Source organism: Narcine bancroftii, chromosome 3, assembly GCF_036971445.1.
Source record: "Narcine bancroftii isolate sNarBan1 chromosome 3, sNarBan1.hap1, whole genome shotgun sequence".
Lineage (NCBI taxonomy): Eukaryota > Metazoa > Chordata > Chondrichthyes > Torpediniformes > Narcinidae > Narcine > Narcine bancroftii.
In genome coordinates this window covers 219,625,064-219,647,625 of record NC_091471.1, presented here as the reverse complement: position 1 = coordinate 219,647,625, position 22,562 = coordinate 219,625,064, and the positions used below count along the sequence as shown (strand labels likewise).

The window sequence follows — 22,562 nt, the reverse complement described above, 5'->3', positions numbered from 1 at the left end:
GAAAGAGGTTATCTTCTGGAGAACCCTGAAGGGACAAGTTTTGTCAGCAAGAAGTACATCAGTTGTAGATGTCCTGGAATAACACATTTCTCTCTGAAAACTGACAAGAATCTTCCTGAGTGGTAACCATTTATCTTTCGAGCACCAAAGCCTGGTGAACTTTATACATGTTAAATTCTGTGCAGAGTATAAGAATTGCCTGCAACCAGAGAACTTGGAGGAATGAGAAGTGAGATTGGACTGTGAACCAAGGAACTTTCCTGAACTTGCACACTCATTACATATACATGCACTTACAATTAGAAAGGGGTTAAGTTAAGTTAATAGTGATAAGTTAAAGTTTGATTCTATTTTCAAGATAATTAAAAGCAACTTTTGTTTAAGTAACCATTTGTCTTGGTGAATATCTATTGCTGCTGGGTTTCAGGGTTCTCTGGGCTCGTAACATTTTGTAAATGAATGGCTTTGTTTATTGGATTTTGTAAGTCTGTGAAAACTAAAATAAAATATTCATAAATTCACCTTCCACCTTAAAATTCTCTCTGCCATAGGTGTTCTGTGCTTAAGGTGGTATGTGAGTGGGAAGGGAAGGTTGAGAATCACTTCTCTAGACCCAATTGTTACTGAAATATTTGATTGAGAAAAATTGTCATTGGCTCATTTCCTTTGGAGTTGTGAAACTGTGCACATAAGTCAATTAGGTACGATTAAAACAGTGGTTTTCAAACTTTTTCTTTGCAACCACATTCCACCTTAAGCAATCCCTTACCAATCACAGAGCACCGATGGCAATAGGGAATACTTAAGGTGGAATGTGAGTTTTAAAAAAAAAGGTTGTTCACCTCTACAGTCTAACCTATGACTGCCACATGCCTTCCTCACCACCACATCTACCTGTGTTGCCATTTTCCGGGAATAATGATTTTCCCTTGCTAAAGTCCACAATCAGCTCCTTGGTTTTGTCAAGTTTATTGTTATATGATTGCACAAGTTGGGTGACATTGAATTACACCATTGTTACTACACCATTTTGCAAGTTTTCAATCCTGCATGCTGACTCATCACCCCTTTTTATGCAGCCCACTACTGTAGCATCACCAGTAAATTTGTTTGTGGTCTTATTGATGTACTGAGCCATACAATCATACACATAAAGTAGTGGTTTTCAAACTGCCCCCCTAAACTGACATTCCACCTTATGCAATCTCTCTGCCATAAGAGCTCTGTGATTAGTAAGGGATTGCTTAAGGTGAAATGTGAGTTTGAAAACCATTGATGTAAAGTGGGTAGAAAAGGGTACTTCATAAGCAGCCCTGTGGTGCTCCGGAGCTGATGGAGATTATGGAGGAGATGTTCTTGCCAATCTGCACTGATTGGAGTCTGGCAGGGAGGAAATCCAGGTTCTAATTAGACAGAGGGGTGTTGAGGCCCAGGTCTTTGGAGCTACTGATTAGTTCTGAACCAATGATGGTGCTGAATGTCGAACTGTAGTCAATGAAGAGCATCCTGATATTTGCATCTATGGTGTCCAGTGTTTCAGGGTTGAATGAAGGTGGGGGAGGGACATGAAAAATAATATAATGTACATTTATGAAAGAACAAGTTAAAATAGCTTAATGAGGACAGGTAACGAATGCATAAAAATCAATTTTTGCCTGTCAATCTTTTAATTTTCCTCTGCATACAGTCAGGCCTGTTGGTCACGTCCCAGCAAACCTGAACCTCAATAATAACAAATTACAAACCTATGATAGCTTAATTTCATCCTGTCTGCTACATGACATTATGTTGTTAGAGAAATTCCATTCGTCCACCCAGTAATCTCTCTCACCTTCCCTTCTACCGAGATTAACTAGTTTCTTTCCTTCTCCAGTCTCATGAAAGACCCTTCATCTAAAATATCAACTGTTTCTGTTTTCAAAGATGCTGCATGACTTGTTGAGTGCTTCTAGCATTTCATATTTTTCATTTTTATTTCACAATGGCTCAATATTTCTTGTCCTATTCATTTCTGTATGGTCTTCTGGACATGTGCTGAAACCTTACCAGAAACAAAACATTACACAGATCAAGCAGCAAATGTGCTGGCAAATGCACTTATTGAGCAATTTCAATTTACCTGAACACAGATATTCCCTATGTTGTACACATCCTCTCCCAACCAGCTCTCTTATTGAAAACTTGCATGCCTCTCTCTTTTCTGGGAAATATACTTGACCCATGTGGCTCAGCTACTTATTAAGCAAATTTAATAAGCCATTTGTTAAAGATAGTACATCAGACTGTGCAAAAACCATTAAGTGAAACAAATGCAATTCTTCTCATTTGTGTTTGCCAAATTTAGGATTAAATTATATTGAAATCTTTTTCACAGTAGAAAAATATTTTAAACAGTAAAGTACCCATGTCTTTAGTCACAAGGTCAGCTATTTGCAGACTCACTTTCAAATAAGAATCCTTCAAGCTTTCATATATTTCTGCATTCGGCTGTCATGTGTTAACACTGAGCCTGTCTGGAGAGTATGGCGGTCCCCTGAACAAAAACAGGACAAGCCATATTAAAATTATGGTAAAGCCACACATTTCTAGAACCAAAATAAATGTGGAGCTTGGTTTCCAAATGTATTCAAGTTACAAGTGACAAAGTTTTTGGAATCTGAGGAACCAAGGAATAGAACGAAAGAGCAGGAAATTAGCACAAAATAAAGATCAGCTCTTGCCGAGCCCTATCTTACCTGACATTTTGCACAGATTATCAAAGAGTCATGGAGTCATATAGCAAAGGACAGGCCCTTCACCCCAACTCATCCACGCCAATCAATTTAGCACTCTGGTCTAATCACATTTGGTCCAAATGCATTAAAATCTTCCTAACCAGATTCGTCTTTTGAATCCCATGGGATTGACACAAATCGACAAACTGATCTAAAATTGGATTGGTGATAGAGGCAGAGCGTGATGGTGGAGAGTTGTTTTATGACTGGAATTCCCATGACCAGTGGTCAGTTCTGGATCTCATGACCAGTGGTCAGTTCTGGTACCCGCAATAAATGTCATAATGATTTAGGTATGAATTAGCATTTATTGAAATTTGTGCTTCATCCAGAAGACAGTTAAGAGCTGAAATGAAAGATGAGGTGCTATTCTTATGCTTTTTTTTCCATTAGCAGCTGATAAAGAGGTTAAGGGATAGGAAATTGAAATAATAATCATTTAGTAGACTTGATCTTGTTTGCAAACTGAACTGAGGGAGTCAATAAGTTGACAAATCAACCATATTAAGCTGGGCAATTTTCAATCAATTACACTGTAAGGAAAACAGTGATTTTAGACCAGAAAACCTCTGTGCCATTGAAAATTCATTTTCTATCAAAATAACTATATGACACTAGTGAACAGTTTAACTTGACATAACAGTGATTTATTGATGTGTTCACATATTACAGTAGGCATTTTTGTATCTGCTGCTCTTAAATTTAATTTAAATGATTACAATAAAACTCTTTAAAATTCATTCAAAAAGCAGTGCAAAATGAAAAGCTGGGTGCAAACTAAGAACAAGAGAAAAGATCAAAAAAGGGACAAGGCTGTCTCCAACATTCCTCCACAACTCTCAGTGAATGCAATTCATGGCCCAAGTGTCCACCTTAATAATTATGATGCAATGTGTAAATCTGTAAGTAGGCTTTTAGAGTTAACAGATTCCTTGCAAATCAAACAAACACACTTCTCCTTGACTTCTGTGAAAAAATATTCATTTTCCCACCATGTCTGAAATTTTCGACATTCCCCTGCTATTTTCCGTCTTTTTGGTTCTGCCATGTTGAATCAACTGAGGTCAACATTATCATCCATGAGTAACATTACAATGGTTGGTCTAGTAGTTAGTTCAAAATAACAGTGACATCTAGTGTTGAAATTAAATGCAATGTACAAACAGTGCAATTTATTGTTAAGAGACCATAGTGTATCTAGGATATGGCAGCTAGGGCAAATTCCCTGGGTGCCACTTGCAGGTGGGTGCCACTGTCCTCACCTTGCCCACCAAATATCCAAGTCCCTAACCCAACAATGAACCTCCATCCCAGGGGTGAGGTGCTACTGGGGCTCATTTGAGCACCCTGGAGCACCGCTCCGGCACCTCACTGGGTCAGCATCTCATCAGACTGCTTTGGGGCCGCACCAGCATCTCGCTCAATGCAGATGCTGGTTGTCTTCCTTACATATAATCCCCGACGCATATGGAACTATTCTGCCAATGCCACTGTCAGGGAAATGCAGAGCAGTTTCAGCTGTATGGGGGATTATGGGTAAGAAAGACTGCCATTTTGCTTATAGATCCTGCATTGTGCAAGGTGTCGGAGTGGCGCCGAAGTGGCCTGATGAGATGCCAAAAACCAGTGAGATGCTAAAGGGGCGCTCCGGTGAGCTCCACCACCAATGCACCCAGGGCCGGTGCTACCATTAGGTGAACCAGACTTCAGAGAGGGCACTGGTCACCCTCTGAACAATCACAGGTAAGACTTTATTTTGCCCTGAAGTGACAGCAACGTTTGTTTGAATCCCACGAAGTGCAAGGGGAGAGATTATGTGCGTAGAGTGGAGAAAAAAAAACCTGCGGCTGACTTGCCCAATGTTTATCTTCACTAACTTCTTGTGTTATTGTGGTCTGCAGTGGACTCTTGCAAAACAAAGGGAGAGTCAGAGTTTTCATTGAAGTAAGCTGGAAATGCAACAGTGAGAATTCAAGAGTTCACCCGAACCCGCCATGTGCATGTTCCGTTCCCCACTGAAACCAGGCAGAATTATTCCGGGATGAGAAAGGAAGTTCAGCTACAGGCTGCCCTTCTCAGCTCCGCAGTCAGGCTGGTTCGGCCTGGCTTTAGGTGCGTGAGGGGTGACATTTCCTCTGGAAAGCACGCTCCTGTGCCCTGTTCTGGAGTGGCGGCACGTCGATTTCCTGTACATTCAACATGCTGTTTCTTGAACAAAGCAAATGAGTCTAATCACATCGTAGACGAAGAGGCTTTAAACCAGTCATTCCCAAAGTGGACAGTGAAATGATCCAAGGGGCGGTGAGGAAAAAAGGGGACAGACAGAACGTTTCTGGCAAAGTCAGCTTGCAATGCTCATCGTGCCCTATCCGTCAGGTGAGAAGGGGGTGGGGGTGACTGCCTGGGATGGTGACGGCCAGGTCAGTGACAGCTGAGGACAGGACCACTAGGGACGGCGACTGACTGGAATGACTAGTTTACGTATTTGAATTTTTAGTTTCACATTCGTATTCGTATTATTGTGACATGTACTTTGCCTAGTAATTGCATTGCTATTATATCTCTTTGTTTTTTCTGCTGCTTTTTGTTGTGATTGGGATGATTTTTACAAATAACATTCTTTTGTTGCAGAATAAAAAATGGGCTCAGTCCAGAAAACAAAAAAGTGTGGGCAATATAGTGTGAAAACTGTGAGGACAATGTAGTTATAGGTGAGTTGTTTAGTTTAACCTTTTATATTCCTAAATAAATTGGTTTACTACAAGTTTTATTTGTGAAATACATACACTTATTTATAGTGTTAGATTAGTTCTTTTAAATTTGCTATAGAACTAATAACAAAAGGGTGTGTGTGTGTGTGTGTGTGTGTGTGTGTGTGTGTGTGTGTGTGTGTGTTTGTGCGCGTGCGCGGGGGAGGGGGTGCAGGTTGTGGCCTGACAGCCAAGGGGATGGTACACCAAAAAGGTTTGGAAACCACTGCTTTAAACAGAGAAGGGTGGAGGGAGAAAGCGAAAGAGACTGCCTCTCCCCATTAAAAACCTTTTGCCCATCCCTGCTACAATGAACCCGGCTGTGAGGAATGGTGCTGATTTGGGGAACAGGAATTCACGACCTCTGAGAAATTGCCCAATACACACGCGGCCAATCTTCATAACTCGCCCAATTGTGCATGAAAACCAACCGTCAACTTTATCTGCATTTTTTAAAGGGGGGGGCACACAATTTCAGTGCTTGCCATAGGTGTTATTTTACCTGGATATGCCACTGTTAGAGACTATATTCTAATGTGGCACTTAAAAACGAGTAACAAGCCGCAGTTAGCCTGGTGTAAGTTAATAAAATATATGTTTAAAAAGGGAGAATGATTAGATAGTTTAGGTCACTTTTCACAAGTAAACATCACATTATAGAAACAAAAAGGAGAGAGGAAGAGAGATAAAAAAGCTGCTGCAGAGTGAAAAGCCTGCTGAAGACCCCATTTCAAGATGGGTTTGAGTTTTGAGTTCAGCCTGTTCAAAATCTGTGTAGTGACTGGTTGTTGTGTTTCTTCTGAAATAGGGGAAAAGAAGAACTCTTTACGGTAACCTGGAAGAAGGCACGTTTCTTCAGAAAGACGCTTCAGTGGCTAATTAAGGAAATTAGTTTGCATGTCCAATGAACAAAGAACATCTCTCTGCACCCACCAAAGACCCTCCTGACTGGTAACAATTTAAGGCATCAGAGCCTGTTGACTGTAATAACTGTTTAAGTCTGTGCACAGTCCTGAAAACTGCTGATACCAGTGAACTTGGAGAAGTGAACTGTGAAAAATAACCATCTTGAACATACACACGCACGTGTGGACAAAATTAGGAGGGAGTTAAGTAACTTAATAGCGATGTTAAATATTGATCTTATTCTGAGTTAAGCAAATAAAACTAATTTTATTTAAGTAGCCATTGTCTTGGTGAACTTCTATTGCTGCTGGTTTTCAAGTCCTTTGGGGCTCATAACAAGTAGGGGGCTCATCTGTTGTGATTTGAAATATTTTGAGTTTGTGATTGAAAACATTTGGGGTTTTGGGATCTTAAACATTTGGAGTTTTTGTGATTTATTGGTAAATCATTTTTCAATGCTAATTTAAAGCTTAAGTGGGGGAAAACAGCAGCAATGGGTATTAGTGCATATTTAGTACAACCATCATTTGCAGAGATGCAGAGAAAAAGATGATCTTGTTAGAGAATTAAAGCTTGCTGAAGTCAAGAATTTTATGAGGAAAATAGAAATACAGAGAATTATAGTGAAATATTATACGTGAGGGAAATTTTGAAGAGAAAGATAGAAAATTTTCCTGAGGATAAATCTGTTGAAATGCAATTGCAATTGAAAAAATGGAGCTGGAGGAAGAGAGAGAGAAACAGAGTGAGGATGAAGAAAGAGAGAAACAGGAGCTTGAATTGCAGCAACACCAACTTAAACTTGAAGTGGAGGAAGCTGAAAGATAGAGGAAATATGAGTTGGAAGAAACTGAGAGGAGAGAGGCAGTTTGAATTAGAGAAATTAAAACTTGAGATGAAGGTAAGAGAACAGAAGCTCAAACTCCTGGAGAGAATTTTATGGCTAGTAGAAAGGTTAATCTAGTTCTTCTTTTCGATGAGAGGGATATTGATACATATTTTCAGCTTTTTGAGAAGGTTGCTCAGTGCTCACATTGGCCAAAAGTGGCCTCTTATGCTCTGATGTGTAATAAAGGTAAAAACACAACTGGCATACTCAAGTTTGAATGCAGAGCAAGTTGCAAATGATGAGACTGTTAAACAAACAGCATTAAATGCTTATGAAGCATATGGACAAAAATTTAGAACCAATCTTATGTGGATTTTGCACTTGAAAAATCTGTATGTTTTGAACAATGGTGCGCCTCAAAAAGAATAAATAATGGTTTCCACAAGAGAATTGATATTAATTGAGGAAATTAAAAGGCATGTTCCCCAATGAGATCAAATTATTACCTGGATAAAAAAAGACATGGGGACAGGTAACAAACAGCTAGGTTAGCAAATGAATAAGCCTTACCTCACAAAAACAAATGTAAGCAAAGTAGGGCTTCTCAGAAGGTTAATGTGGAGCAAAGCCTAAAATTAAGTCTGGGGAGAATATTAAGAGAAAAGATGAAGGTAAAGTATGAAAAGACAGAATTTCAGGATTTATCTATTATTATTTTGTCATGTTCTTGCAAATTTTTTAGTGCTGAAAAAGAAGAAAGAAAAGGAAATATTTCCAGAAGCTTGACAGTTGAACTGAATGAGAACAGAAGTTTCATACCTGGTAAGGATGTTTTGGAAGTATTTAAACCTTTTGTATCAGAGGGCTTGATTGCAGTAAAGGAAGGAACTTCCCAAGTGCCAGTTAAAATTCTCAGAGACATTGGGTCTGCCCAGTCATTGTTGTTGGAGAATGTCTTGACTCTTGATCAAAAGACGGACACAGGAGAGATGACCTTGATTAGAGGTATTGATAGAGATGTAGAATTAATAGCTCTGCACAAAGTAGAGTTGAATTCAGAATTAAAGGACCACTTTTAGTGGGAGTTATTTCAAAGTTGCCCATGCGAGGAGTCTCATTTTTAATAGGAATGACTTGGCGAAGGATAAAGTTGGGTCAGTGTTGAGATTAACATACAAGCCAAGTAAGGATGAGGTTGACAAAGATTGTGAGATATATCCTGCATGTGCTGTGACGAGGTCTTTCTCTAAGAAAATGATGAGATCAGAGGACGATCCAGTTGATAGAGACTTGCCCAGTACTTCTGAAATAGTCCAGAAAGAGCAGGTTAAATTTGAGAGCCAGGATTTGTCTTTATCAAGGAAAGAATTAATTCTGATCTCACGGTCTTGAGGGAGAAGGCTGTGGATGAGGAGGAGATTAAGGAAGTGCCCTGTGGATATCATTGGAAGGGTAAATTGTTAACAAGGAATTGGAGAACTCGTGGTGTTCCTGCAAATGAAGAATGGGTAGTGATTCATCAGGTGGTCATTCCTAAAGCCTACTGGAATTAAATTTTAAATTTGGCCCATAGTACACCTTAGTGACATCATCTAGATTTTAAAAAATACCATGAATAAAATTTTGAAACAATTTTTATGGCCTGGTCTGCCAGACATGTCACCTTTGTCAGGTTGTGGGGAAACCTAATCAGGGCCCTCCAGTAGTTCCCTTGCCATCTATTCCTGTTGTTGGGAAAATTTTCACTAGGGTTATTGTGGATTGTGTTGGTCCCCTGCTTAAACCAAAAGCTGGTAATCAATACTTTTTTATAATTATGTATACGGCTTCCAGATTTCCAGAAGATATACCATTGAGTAATATCAAAGCCAAAACAGTGATAAAGGCTTTGTAAAAAATTTTCAGTTTTTGGGAGTAACTTCATGTCAGGATTGTTTCAGCAGTTGATTTATGAGCTGGAAATTAAACAAATCACTTCATCTGCGTACCATCCTGAAATGCAGGGAGCTTTGGAAAGATTTCATTTTACTCTTAAAAATATAAGGATTTACTGTCTAGATAATGGAAAGGATTGGGACGAAGGTATTCATTTACTGTTATTTGTTGTAAGAGAATCTGTGGATTCATAAGGTTTCAGCCCTTTTGAAATTGTGTTTGGACATCAGGTTAGAGGACTGTCAAGGTTGGTAAAAGAATAGTGGGTTAGGAGGATGTTCAGTTGGATTTGCTGGATTATGTTTCTAAATTTAAAGACCATTACAAAAAGAAGGGTCTTTGGCTCAAGAGAATTTAAAAATGGATCAGGGTAAAAAGAAGCGATTATTTGACAGGAAGGCTAAAGTGAGGAATTTTAAGACAGGAAATAAAGTGTTAATTTTGTTCCCAACATATGACAATCATCTTAGAGCAAAATTTTCTGGACCATACAAAGTAAATTCAAAACTGAATAATGTTGACTATTTGATAGATACTCCAGATTATAGGAATAAAACTCATGTTAGTCATATCAACATGTTGAAATCTTACTATGAGAAAAATGGTAGTGGAGAACCATTTGAATCAAAGGTGTTAGTTGTTGATAGGGTTGAGGAAGTTATGGATCATAAGATCATGGAAACAGAATCTTGTGAGGGTAACCTTAAAGAAACCATAGTTCCTGTGCGCCTGACTAACTCAACAATTTTGGAAAATCTGGAGGAAAAGTTAGGTCATCTTAAATCACAAGAACTAAAGCAGTTGAACCAGTTGCTTTTGAAATATACAAATTTGTTTCCTGATGTGTCAAAAAGGACGTCAGTGATTTGTCATGATGTGGGAGAAGCGAGTCCCATAAAACAATACCTTTATCGAATAAATATTGAAAAGAGTAAAATAATGGATCAGGAGATGGAATACATGTTGGAAAGTGATATTTTTAGTGTGTTCTGGTACCTAAACCAGGTGGAACTCTTAGATTCTGTACAGATTACAGGAAGGTTAATGCAGTAACCAAAACTATTCTATTCCTAGAATAGATAATTACATGGACAAAATTGGGAAAGATAAATTTCTTATTAAAGTGGATCTGATGAAGGGTTACCACTAACAGAGAGAGGAAGGAATATTTCCACATTTCTGACACCATCAGGCTTGTACGAATATAATGTGCTATCTTTTGGCATGAAAAATTTCCCCATGCGATGTTCCAAAGGATGATAAATTCTGTAATCCAAGGGTTAAAACACACAGATGCTTATATTGATGACTTGGTCATAAAAAGTGACAAATGGGAAAAAAATAGTGGAACTGGAAAAATTATTTTCAAGATTATCTGAAGCAAACTTAACTGTCGATTTAGCTAAAAGTGAATTTGGACATGCTACTGTGACAATATTTAGGACATGTAGTTGGTCAGGGCAAAGTGCAGGCAATTTCTGATTTCCCTATTCCCAATGGCAAGAAAGCAGTGAGAAGGTTTTTTTTTAGGAATGGGAGGACATTATAGGAAGTTTTGCAGGAAATTTGCAGAAATTGCTCTTCCTTTAACCAATCTTTTGAAGGAGAGAAATTTGTGTAGACAAAATCTTGTCAGAGAGCTTTAGAGAATTTAAAGGAAATGAAATGCTATGCCATAACCCCGTTTTAAAACCTCCTGATTTTGACAAACCATTTTCATTAACAGCGGATGCCAGTAAGGGGGAAGGTGGTGCAGTGTTGTTACAAAATTATGATGATGAAATTGACCTTCCAGTTGCCTACTTTTCAAAAAAATGTTAATTTTCATCAAAAGAACTATTCCACTATTGAGAAGGAACTGTTATCTCATTCTGCAGAATTCTGATGTGCATCTGGATACAACCCATGAATGAGTCATGATATTTACTGACCACAATCCTCTGGTGTTTTTGAATAAGATGAAGAATAAAAATAGAAGATTATTAAACTGGAGTTTGATCTTGCAAGAATATAATCTGGAAATTAATCATTTCAAATGTACAAATAATGTGATTGGAGATTGCTTGTCTAGATGTTGAAACGATCATGTAAAGGAAAAAATTTAGGATACGTTGCTGTTACATGATATATATTGTATATTGTTAACACTGTAGTGATGGTTAAATTAGCAATTTGTTTAGGTTATAAAAGAATTTTTAGCTCAAGAGCTAAAATTCCTTTGTAGAGAGAGAATGTACAGAATAAGTTAATAAAATATGTTTAAAAATAGGGAATAAGATTAGGTAGTTTAGTCACTTTTCACAAGCAAACATCACATGACAGAAACTGAAACAAAAAGGAGAGAGAGAGGGAGATAAAAGCTGCTGCGGTCAGTGAAAGGCTAAAAAGTGAAAAGCCTGCTAAAGATGCCATTTCAAGACAGGTTTTGAGTTCCAAGTTCAGCCTAATCAAAATCTCTGTAGTGGCTGGTTGGTAGTTTTTCTCCTGAAATAGGGGAAAAGAAGAACTCTTTGCGGTAACCTTGAAGAAGGCACGTTTCTTCGGAAAGACACTTTGGTTGCTAATTAAGGAAATCAGTTTGCATGTCCAACAAAGAAAGGGCATCTTTCTGAACCCACCAATGACCTCCTGACTGGTAAGAACTTAAGGCATCAGAGCCTGTTGACTGTAATAACTGTTTAAAACTGTGCACAGTCCTGAAAACTACTGACACCAGTGAACTTGGAGAAGTGAACAGTAAATGACTGGACAGTGAAAAAAGAACCATCTTCTCACACACACACACACACACACACACACACACACACAGAATTAGGAAGGGGGTTAAGTTAAGTAACTTAATAGTGATGTTAAATATTGATCTTATTATTCTGTGTTAAGCAAATACAACCAATTTTGTTTAAGTAGTCATTCTCTTGGTGAATTTCTGTTGCTGCTCTTTGGGTCCTTAAGGCTCGTAATGCAGGGGACTGTAGTTTGGCCACCCCTACTCTAGCTCTTTCTCCTGCATCGAGTTTGGTGAAATTGTCTGTTTAGATCCATTTCTATTTACTGAAAATGAACTCTTGGTTTTAAAAAGTGTTTCTTTCAACAGGTCTCAATCTGTCTGCTAAAATAACTTGCCTCTCTAAGCTCATCTCAAATGGGTTTAAGATTATTACAACAATCAGCACAGGTTCATCCTCGTACAATGCTAAAAAGAAAAAATCCTGCAGATACTAGAAATTTGAAATAAAAACAGAGTATTCTGTAAAACTCAGCACATTAGGCAGCATATCTCACTGGCTCTACATAAAGCCCAAGAACACCTGGACAGCAAAATACATACATTAAGATGTTCTTTATTGTCTACAGTTCGGCATCTAACAACATCATCCCTCAAAACTAAAAGGTAAAGGTTCCGTTACTGTCAGATAATACTACATTTAGAATGTAACATGCATGAAATTCTTTAACTTTGCCTACCATAAGATAGAGAGTCACCACTTTGTCCAGTGCCCTTCACAGAAATGAGGCCTCAGCAAGGAATGAACTTGCAACCCTTGGTTTATGAGACTAGTGCTTCAACTAATAAGCTAATAAAGCCTGATCAGCAAACTCCAAGACCAGGGAGGCATAATTGGATCGTGGATTTCATCACCTCCAGACCACAATCAGTGAAGAATGGTAAGAACTTCTCCTCTACAATTTCCATCAGTACTGGAGAACCACAGGGCTGTGTTCTTAGCCCACTGCTTTACTCACTTTAGACCTACGTCTGTGTAGCTTGGTACGACATTAACACCATCTATATATTTGCCGAAGATACCACGGTGGTGGGTGGTATAAAGGAAGATGATGAGTTAGCATACAGGAGGAAGATTGAAAATTTGGCTGAATGGTGAACCAACAACCTTGTACTCGATGTCACCAAAACTAAGGAGTCGATACTTGACTTCAGGAAAGGAAAGTCAGAGGTATACAATCCAGTGATCATTGAGGGATCAGAGATGAAGAGGGTGAGCAAATTTAGGTTCTTGGGAGTCACTATCTTAGAGGATCTTTCCTGAACCCAACACACCAATTGCATCGTGAAAAAGGCACGTTAGCACCTCTACTTCCTCAGGAATTTGCAAAGGTTTGGTGTAACACCAGAACCCCTGGAAAATTTCTACAGATGTGTGATGGAAAGTGTGTTGACCAGCTGCATCATGGTCTGGTATGGAAACACCAATACCCTGAACGTAAAGCATAAAGCCCTCCAAAGGTAGTGGATAGAGCCCAGAACATTTCAGGCAAAATCCTCCCTACTATTGAGTGCATCTACAGGAAACGCTGCTGTAAGAGAGTAGCAGCAATCATCAAAGACCCACACCACCCACCACATGCTCTGTTCTCTTGCTGCTTCCATCCAGAAAGAGGTATAGGTGCCACAAAAATCGCATCACCAGGTTCGGGAACAGCTGCTACCCCTCTACTGTCAGAATCCTCAATGACAAAGTCAATTAGAGACTCAATTAAGGACTCTTACTTGTGCACTTTATTTTCTTTGTTCTCTTTATAATGCAGTCAGTTTGTTAACATTTGTTACCTGTTTACAGTTCTTTTATTTGTTTACACGATTATGCTGTGTACAGTTTAATTTTTGCACTACCAATTAGTACAGAAAAAATAAATCTCAGGGTTGTATGTGAAGTCAAGTATGTACTCTGACAATAAATCTGAAGAAAAAAAAACTTCAGGAGGCAGGTGTGGATATGTCAATGACTACTGTCAACAGAAGACTTCATGAACAGAAGTACTGAGGCTACACTGCAAGATACAAGCCACTAATTCGCCACAGAGTGGATGGCCAGTTAGTTTGCCAAGAAGTATTTAAAAGAGCCTGCAGAATTCTGTAAAAAGGTCTTTTGGACAGATGAGACCAAAATTAACCTGCATCAGAATGATGGGAAGAGCAAAGTGTGGAGGTGTAGATCCTAAGCATACCTCCTTTGTCATAGTTTGCATCTTGCAGTGTAGCCTCTGTATTTCTGTTCGTAAGATCTTCTGCAGTCAGTCGTCATTGGCACATCCACACCTGCCTCCTAAAGAGTACTTCTGATCTGTCGTACAGGCTTCTGGGGATTTTTCATCTTGATGAGAACTCTTCGGTCATCAGCAGTGGAGATCTTCCTTGGAAGACCAGTCTCTTTGTGATTACTGAGCTCACCAGTACACTTTTTCCTCTTAATGAAGTTCCAAACAGTTGATTTGGTAATTCTAAGGTTTATTACTGCATTATTCTCTTTTTTTTTTAGCTCATAATGACTTTTTGACTTTCATTTGCACAGCCCTGGCCCTCAAGTTGAAAAATGGCAATTACAGACTCTAAAGATGATCAAAAGATTAGAAGCAAGCATTGCTCTCTTATACCTGCACCAATGAAGAAATTACACATACCTGAGTACTCACAAACATCTGTGAAGCCAAATGTCTCAAATATTATGGTGCCCTGAAATTGGGGAACTAAGTATAAAAAGTGCTGTAATTTCTACAGTCAAAGTAAAATGTATACAAATAACCCTGAATAAAATTATAGAGGACTCTGTAGATAGGTTAAGTCAGTGGTCAAGGGTATGGCAGATGGAGTACAATGTTGGGAAATGTGAGGTTATCCACTTTGGAAGTAAAAATGGAAGATCAGATTATGATTTAAATGGAAAGCGATTGCAGCATGCTGCCATCGCTGTGGGACTTGGGAGTGTTTGTGCATGAATCGCAAAAGGTTGGTTTGCAGGTGTAGCAGGCTATCAAGAAGGATAGTGGTCTTCTGTACTAGAGGGATTGAATTTCAGAGCAGGGAGGTTATGCTGCAACTTGAGACCACATCAGGAGTACTGCGTGCAGTTTTGGTCTCCTTACAAAAGGAAGGATGAACTGGCTTTGCTTATGCCTTTACTTTTTTTGATCAGCTTACCATGAAGGTCTGTAATGAATATTTCATGGAAGTCCACATATACCATATCCATTGACTTACCATTTGGGCTGCATGGTTGGCGTAGCCATTAGCGCACTGCCTTTACAGTACCAATGACTGGGACTGGACCTGTGTTCGAATCCCACACTGTCTGTAAGGAGAATGTACATTCTCCGTGTCCAAGTGGGTTTTCCCTGGGGGCTCTGGTTTTCTCCCACCATTCAAAACATACCAGTGGTGTAGGTTAATGGGGTGTAAATTGGAGAGCACGGACTTGTGGGGCCGATTGACCTGTTACCATGCTATATGTCTAAGTTTAAATTTACCCTCATCAATCATCTTAAACTCTCAATTGCCAGAGAATCTTATTCACAAGAATTCTTCTCATTCTCCCTTTGTCCACTGTTTCTTTTCCTTTTTCTTAAGGTATGGAGAGGTTATTTCTAGGCTCAATGTGCATTTTAAGGATATAATTTTTTTTGTATATTTGTATATACCATCATTGAGTCCTTTATGTGTGTATATATTCTTTTCTCAAAAATTAAATAAAATATAATTTTAAAAAATTATTCTTTTCATCAATTTCCCTATCACTATTAAAGTCTCACCATCCATTTTTTAAAACCCGAACTATCCTTTTGCCCTCCTTAAACAAAGAAACCTCACATTCTATTTCCATACTTTTGGGACATTGCCTGTGACTCAACAGGCCACAATGATCCAGGTTAAAACCTTGCAATTTACTGAATTAATATATTGGGATAGATCACATAGAGTATAGGGCTTATCCACTTTAATGTTATTCAAACAACCCAACACCATCTGCTTCTTGATATCAATATGCCTCAGAATATCAGCATGGCCCTAACTGATCTCACTTTGTCCCATGTCCAGGGTGAATTCCAATATGAAGCACTCATTTAGAACCTTGACAATGTCCTCTGGCTCCATGCACAAATCCCCTCTGTTGACCTTGGCAGACATCCTTTTCCTTAATCCTTCTTGCCAATTATATTTTATGGCCCCTTTTAACTTCTTTGCTGTTTCAATTCTTTGCTGTTTCCTTTACATTCCTCAAAGGCCTTCTCTGATTTTTGCATCCTAAACCTTACATATGCCTCCATTTTCTTTTTCTATATTTACTATACCTCATCATCCAAGGTTCCTGGCCCGTGCCATCTTTATCTTTCAGCCTCATAGGAATGAGTTGATGGTCAACTAATCAGCTTGCCTTCAATGTACTCCCAAATGTCAAATGCATATACATCCCCAACAAGCTGCTCCCTATGTACTTTTCTCAGTTCTTGACTAATATTGTTGTAATTAGTCTTTCCCCAATTTCACTCTCACACGAGGTTCAGTCTTATCCTTATCTGTAATTTATAATCTGTAATTTTAGAGTTATGATCACTGACCCCAAAATACTTCTTCAATGAAACTTCAATCATCTGTCCAGGATCATTTCCCAGTACAAGGTCCAGTACAGCCATTCCCTAGTTGAATTATTCATGTATTGATTCAAGAAATCCTCCTGGATGCACTTAAATTTTGTCCCATGAAAGCTCCTCACAGTTTTATTTCCTGTCCTTCAATTGCCCCTCCATTTTAAATGTTACCTCCTCATTGCATTATGCCCTTATTTCATACAACAACTTTTTGCAATACTTCAACACTTAAAATTTAAAAAGTCATAAGCACGACTTGTAACTCTATCTTATCCATTATGTAAGTTAGTTTCTCAAAAAGCTATGGCATTTGTCAAACGTGTTCCCTTTCATCAAAACATGCTGACTCTGCCCAATCACCTTATGATTTTCTAAGTGAAGAGCTATCAATAGCCCCTTGCACTCTTGCAAGTGATCCAAGGAATTAAACAGCAATCGACCTTTAAAGTGTCTAGTGTGAAAGCAAAATCAGCTCAACACCAGCATCGGATGGCATCATCTCATACCGGGGATTGACGGGCTTGACCTCTGGTACAATCCCCAGCGTCTGCAGACGCCAGCATTGCAATCATGCAAGTGTAAAAAGGGCAATTGCTTTGCAGGTTTGAAATCACCCAAGTTTTTGCGTGAATGTAGGAACACAAAGGAAGAAAAGATTAAAATGAAGGTATAAACTTTGCTGTGGGAAAGTTGCAGCGGGAGAGATAGGAAATAAACAGCAATAAAAGACAATTTTTAAACAGGGCGGGAAAGTTGGTAGAGCTGTCGCACACAATTTATAAAGACTGTGGGGGAAAAAGCGATGATGGACCTGACTTCCCAGAATGCCATGGGGCAGAGAAACCCCTCCATGAATGCTCTGTGCATGTAGCTGTGAATATAGTCCTTTCTCTGCCGCATGGAATTCGAAGAGGACAAGTTCGCCATCGCTTTTTTCCCCCAGGGTATTTATAAATTGTACACAATAGTTCTACCAATTTTCCCATGCTATATAAATTGTGTGCTAAAGCATTACCAACTTTTCCACCCTGTTTAAAAATTGTCCACTATTGCTATTTATTGCTACCACTTTCCCACGGTCCTTTCTGAGGCACAACAGGAGCTGAAGGGCTCATGCTGTGCTGTACATAAAGCTTAATTATGTTATAATTATGCATGATTAATTTTGTTCAAATATAAGATCATAAAATATTGCTCAGGATTTAGAGTAGTTCCACCATCGCTCGATATGTCATGACATCACCTGTAGAAGGTAGAACAGTCTGAACCCCGGGGACGGCTCCTTGAAAGTGTGAAAGCGTTCACTGACAGGAGTGGTCAAGCGTGAAAAGCCAAACCCCTATTCCTATCCCAAGACACTGAACAGCCAATTTAGTGGGATGCAAGTGTGAAAGAGACTAATAACAGCATGCACTTCACCACAAATCAATACAGTATAGATGATTCTGGGTGTTTTTGTGCATGAATCAGAAGAGAAAGTTAAGGTAACAAACATTTTGGCCTTTATTGTCAAGGGTTGACAGGTTGTGGATGATAGCAAGGTATTTTAAAAATTCTGCATGGTGTGGGTGAAGCTACGTCTGGAGTACTATGCATTTTTTGTCCCCTTATGTAAAAAAAAAATGATACAGTAGCATTCACAGAAATTGGAAAATTAAAAGAAAGGCCAAATAGTTTGGGCCCCTTTATTATGGAATTCAGAAGAATAAGGTGCGACTTTATTCAAACATTCACGATCCTAAGGAGGCCTGACAGGACACATTTTCACCAGGGAGAGGATCTCGAACAAAGAAATGACAAGGACTCTATTATTTAAAAATGAGGAGCATAAAAATTTGTTCTCTCAAACAGTAGCAAATCACTGGAATTCTCTGCAATGTGGAGATAAGAGAAATATTTGAAATATCAAGCAATTGAGGACAATGAACTGGCACAAGCAAGCGGAAGCCAGCATAGTCCGGCCACGATCATACTGAAAGGTAGGACAAACCTGAGGGGTCTACTTTTGCCTGCATTTTTGTGATGGTAACTCGCCTCTCTGACCACCTAATACAAGGCCAATCTCCCTTCCTCTTTCCTCGGAGGGGACCATTCTATCTCGGCATTGCCGGGACTTTTCCAGAAACTAAGAAATTTTGGAGTTTATTCACCAACTCCACAGCCACCAGTTTTAGCTGCATTGGATGCAGAGGACTGGTCAACTTTTACTTTTGACATGTCTGCTCTACTCATTGTCAACACTTTCATTAATGGGCCCAACTTTTCATGTGTATTATCAATCCCAATCGTATTACACAAAATCAATTACAGAATTCAAAAGGAGGAAAAAAAAATAAGCGGGGAACTTCAGAGAAAATGAGAAGTTTACAACCAAAAGAGAAAATTATCAAAAGATGAAGCAAAACTCTAACAAATACATGAATAAAATTAGCTCAAAATAAAAAGATGCGGGGTGTAAATCTGCTCAGTGACTCTCCGACAAACAGCCAACAACGTTGAAAATTTGCTGAATTAATTGGAGAAGTGGAGCACCAGTCTGAAGGGTTGGATTTGCTCCGTGCAGCCCGAATAATTCTTTGAGAGGAGCTCTTTAAGTGAGCGCCGAGCTTCTGCCTCCCCTGAACCTCTCAAAACTAAATGAACCCCCTCCCCAAGCCAAAGCTGGCGTGGATGGCGAACGTCGGGTAGGCCCAGGTTGAACTGGACAGGTGCACCCCACCCCACCCCACCCCACCCCATCCCAAGCCAAGCCAGAGGGCAGCCTGGACAGGGTGTCCGCAGCGCCTCGGGGACAGGCCCACAACCAGGGCCAAGTTTCCAACTCACCGACACCGAAATTAAACCGGGAGGGTGGGCGCTGAGAGGAAATCTGTGCTTGGACACGGATCCAGCAGCGAGGCCTGGACACACGCCCCCCACCCCCACCCGAGCCCGGCCCTCGTTGCAAACAAATCGACAAGCCCCCCCCCCGCCACCCCGCCGGTGCTCGAATATCCGAGGGAATACCTTTCCACTGATATCCCGGCGGCCGCCCCCAAGCACGGCTCGCGGACTGCGCCACAGCGCCCCCCAGCGGCCGGACGCTCCGCCCCCGCCCCCGCCCCCGCCGTCCTCACTGGGTGGGGGGCGCCGACAGCTCCGTCCCCCGAGCGCGCGGTTCGCGGACTGCGCCGCAGCCCCACCCCCGGCGGCCGGACGCACGTCGCGCTCCCCCCCCCCCCCCCCCTTCCCCCGCGTCCTCTGGGCGCCTCCAGTACAGTCTCGGAGCGCGGAGGGTCGGACCGGGCACCTCGAGGGTCCTGGAGCTGCAACAGTGAACCCCTAAAATCTGGACGCAGCCGGTCCTTTATGCAGCAAAGGTAAAGGGACATAACCGACGTTTCGGGGAGGGATGAGAAAATGCTGGCAGGCGTCCGAACAAAAGAGTGGGGGAAGGGGCTGGCAAAGGGGGGGTAGAGAGGGAGGGGGGATGGCAGGACTTGGTGGAAGAACGGGAAAGTCAGGAAGGAGGGGAAGCAAAGGCGTGCAGGTGTGGTGATACAAACATGTCAATGGGAAGCCGGTCCGTCCCCCACTGCTGACTCGCTCCCTGGTAACTCCTTGCGACTCTGGAATAAAGGTCTTGATCCCTGTCCTCAGACGAGCATTTGGAATCGGGCCAGCTGCAAGTCTAAGGTGTAATAAACCCTATTGTTCCTTACTCTACAGCTTTGGAGTCATTGATAGAGCGTATTAATTTATTACATTTAAATCTTTCACACGGAATGGACAAACTGCTGCAACCAGACAGGCTAGACCTCGACCCATAGGCATCCAGAGCCCTAGAGCAGTACCGCAAGTGAATCAAGTGCTTCACAGACTTCCTGGAAGCTTCTGAGGACCTTGTGGATTCTGACGAGAAGAAACTCAAGCTACTGTGAGCGAGAGTTAGCTGTCGTGTGTACGAGATGATCGGGCTGCACGACTTACCCCACTGCCATGACCGAGCTCTGCAACCTCTGCAGACCATGGGTAAATGAAGTCTACTCAAGGAACTTCCTGGCCTTGAGAAAACAGCAACTGGTGAATCCCTGGACGATTTCTTTCGGGCCCTGCATGATCTGGGGTGAGAATGCAGGGCCAGTATCGGTGGACCAGCATGTGGAAGAGCTGATCCGGGATGTCTGTGTGGCTGGGGTGAGGTCCGACTACATTTGCCAGCGACTGCTAGAGGAAGACAGGCTGCCATTGCAGAGACCCCTCCAGCTTGCTAAGACTTTAGGTTCAGCCCACCGCCATGCTGAATCCATTGCTGCCAGCAATGGGTCTTCCACGTGCGGGCTGTGGGTGCAGCATTTTGGGACACAATGTCACAGACCACCTCTGTTCAGGGAGGCCCCAACCCCACTGCCACGCCCGCAGCTGAGCACCCAGAATGCTACTTCTATGGCCAGTAGAGCACCCTCGGTGAGAGAAGCCACCTGCTCGGGATACGTAAAGAAAGGACACTACGAGAGAGTGTGTAAATCGGTCTTCTCTATGGCACCATGCCATTTGCACCCCCGGGGGTTGGCCATTTTGCCCGACCCCACTTCTGCCTTCATCCACCTCTACCGGTGTAACATCATGGTCCACATGGGGGCCATCATCTTACTGAACTGGTTACCCCTCCGATAGTGATGGCGACCTGATACTGGCATCCATCATCTTGAATCACAAGATTGTTCCACTTCGTGAAAGCATGGAACCTTCCCTTCTGTATTGAGGATGTCAGGTCATTGACCAGACACTGTTCTTCTAGCCCGACGTCGGCCCTCATAAAGGCCACACAGCTCTTTGAAACAACTCAATATCAATTTCAAAGGGTCCCTGCTCTCGTCCAACAGGAGCATATATTTTCTGAACGTCATTGATGTACTCCAGGTTCCCTTTTGCCATCCCCTGTCCCGACATGACATCAACCACCATCAGAAAGGCACTCCAAGCATATTTATCTTCTTCAGGTACCTGAATTACATCCAAAGTGATTGGGGGTCCTCTTTTATGAACGACAAACTGCAACAGTACCTGTTGGCTAGAGGCATTGCCACTAGTAGGACGACCAATTACAACCCCTGGGGTAATAGCCAGGTAGAGAGAGAAAATGCCATAGTTTGGAAGGTGGACCTCCAGGCTCTTAAATCAAAAGGCCTAGCAGTGTCCCATTGGCATGAAGTCCTGCGGGAAACACTCCATGCCCTCCAATCCCAACTATGCACCGCAACCAATTCAACCCCACATGAACGCATGTTTTCCTTTCCCAGGAAGTTGGTGACCAGAACCACACTCCCTGGTTCTCATCCCCAGGACCCATCCTGCTGCAGAAATATGTGAGGGGTCACAAGTCCGACCCGTTTCTCGAAGAGGAGCAGCTCCTGCACGCCAACCCTCAGTATGTCTATGTGGTGAAACCGAACAACCATGAGGACACAGTCCCTGACCAGGACCTGGAGCGTGCTGGAGACCCATACCCACGACCCATACCCACTCCCCATCCCCTTCAACCCAGGTCTGACCTACACCCATCAGGGACAATGCAGGTTACCAACCCACTCCCACCCACCATGCCATACATCCTGGACCCTGCTCCAGCTGCTCCGACCACCATGACTGCCCCCACATACAGTCAAGTTCCATGTCAGACAGAGCCTGCCCTCCCAGCCTCAAGACACATGGAGCCGACCATTATACCACTGGCAGTCACAGGCAAAAGAGACCACCCAACTGGCTGAGCCTCTAGGACTTTTAAACCGGCGGGGTTTTGTTTTAAAAGAGAAGGTCAATGTGGTGATACAAGTATGTGTATATGTGTCTGTCAATGGATAGCTGGCTTATCCCCCACTGTTGACTCACTCCCTGGTAACTCTCCCCTTGTGACCCTGGAATAAAGGTCGACTTCCCTCTCCCTGTCCTCATTTGAGCACTTGGAATCAGGATAAGTCTGAAGTGTAATAAAGCCTCCTGTTC

At 41.5% G+C, this 22,562-nt stretch overlaps 1 protein-coding gene across 4 annotated transcripts in view; it reads right to left on the bottom strand.

The window, feature by feature from the left end:
- The window catches only part of LOC138758139 (protein transport protein Sec24B-like), a 188,229-nt gene extending 168,572 nt beyond the window's left edge, over positions 1 to 19,657 (bottom strand). For 3 of the 4 annotated variants that reach the window (XM_069926650.1, XM_069926652.1, XM_069926653.1), the window contains exons 1-3: positions 19,584 to 19,645; positions 8,079 to 8,253; positions 2,443 to 2,533 (exon numbers count right to left, since the gene is read on the bottom strand). The gene's annotated coding sequence lies outside the window, so the exon portion shown is untranslated. Of the gene's footprint in view, positions 1 to 2,442; positions 2,534 to 8,078; positions 8,254 to 19,583 lie in introns of all 4 variants that reach the window. The other variant, XM_069926651.1, reaches the window with a different exon arrangement.
- Positions 19,658 to 22,562: the final 2,905 nt, after the last annotated feature.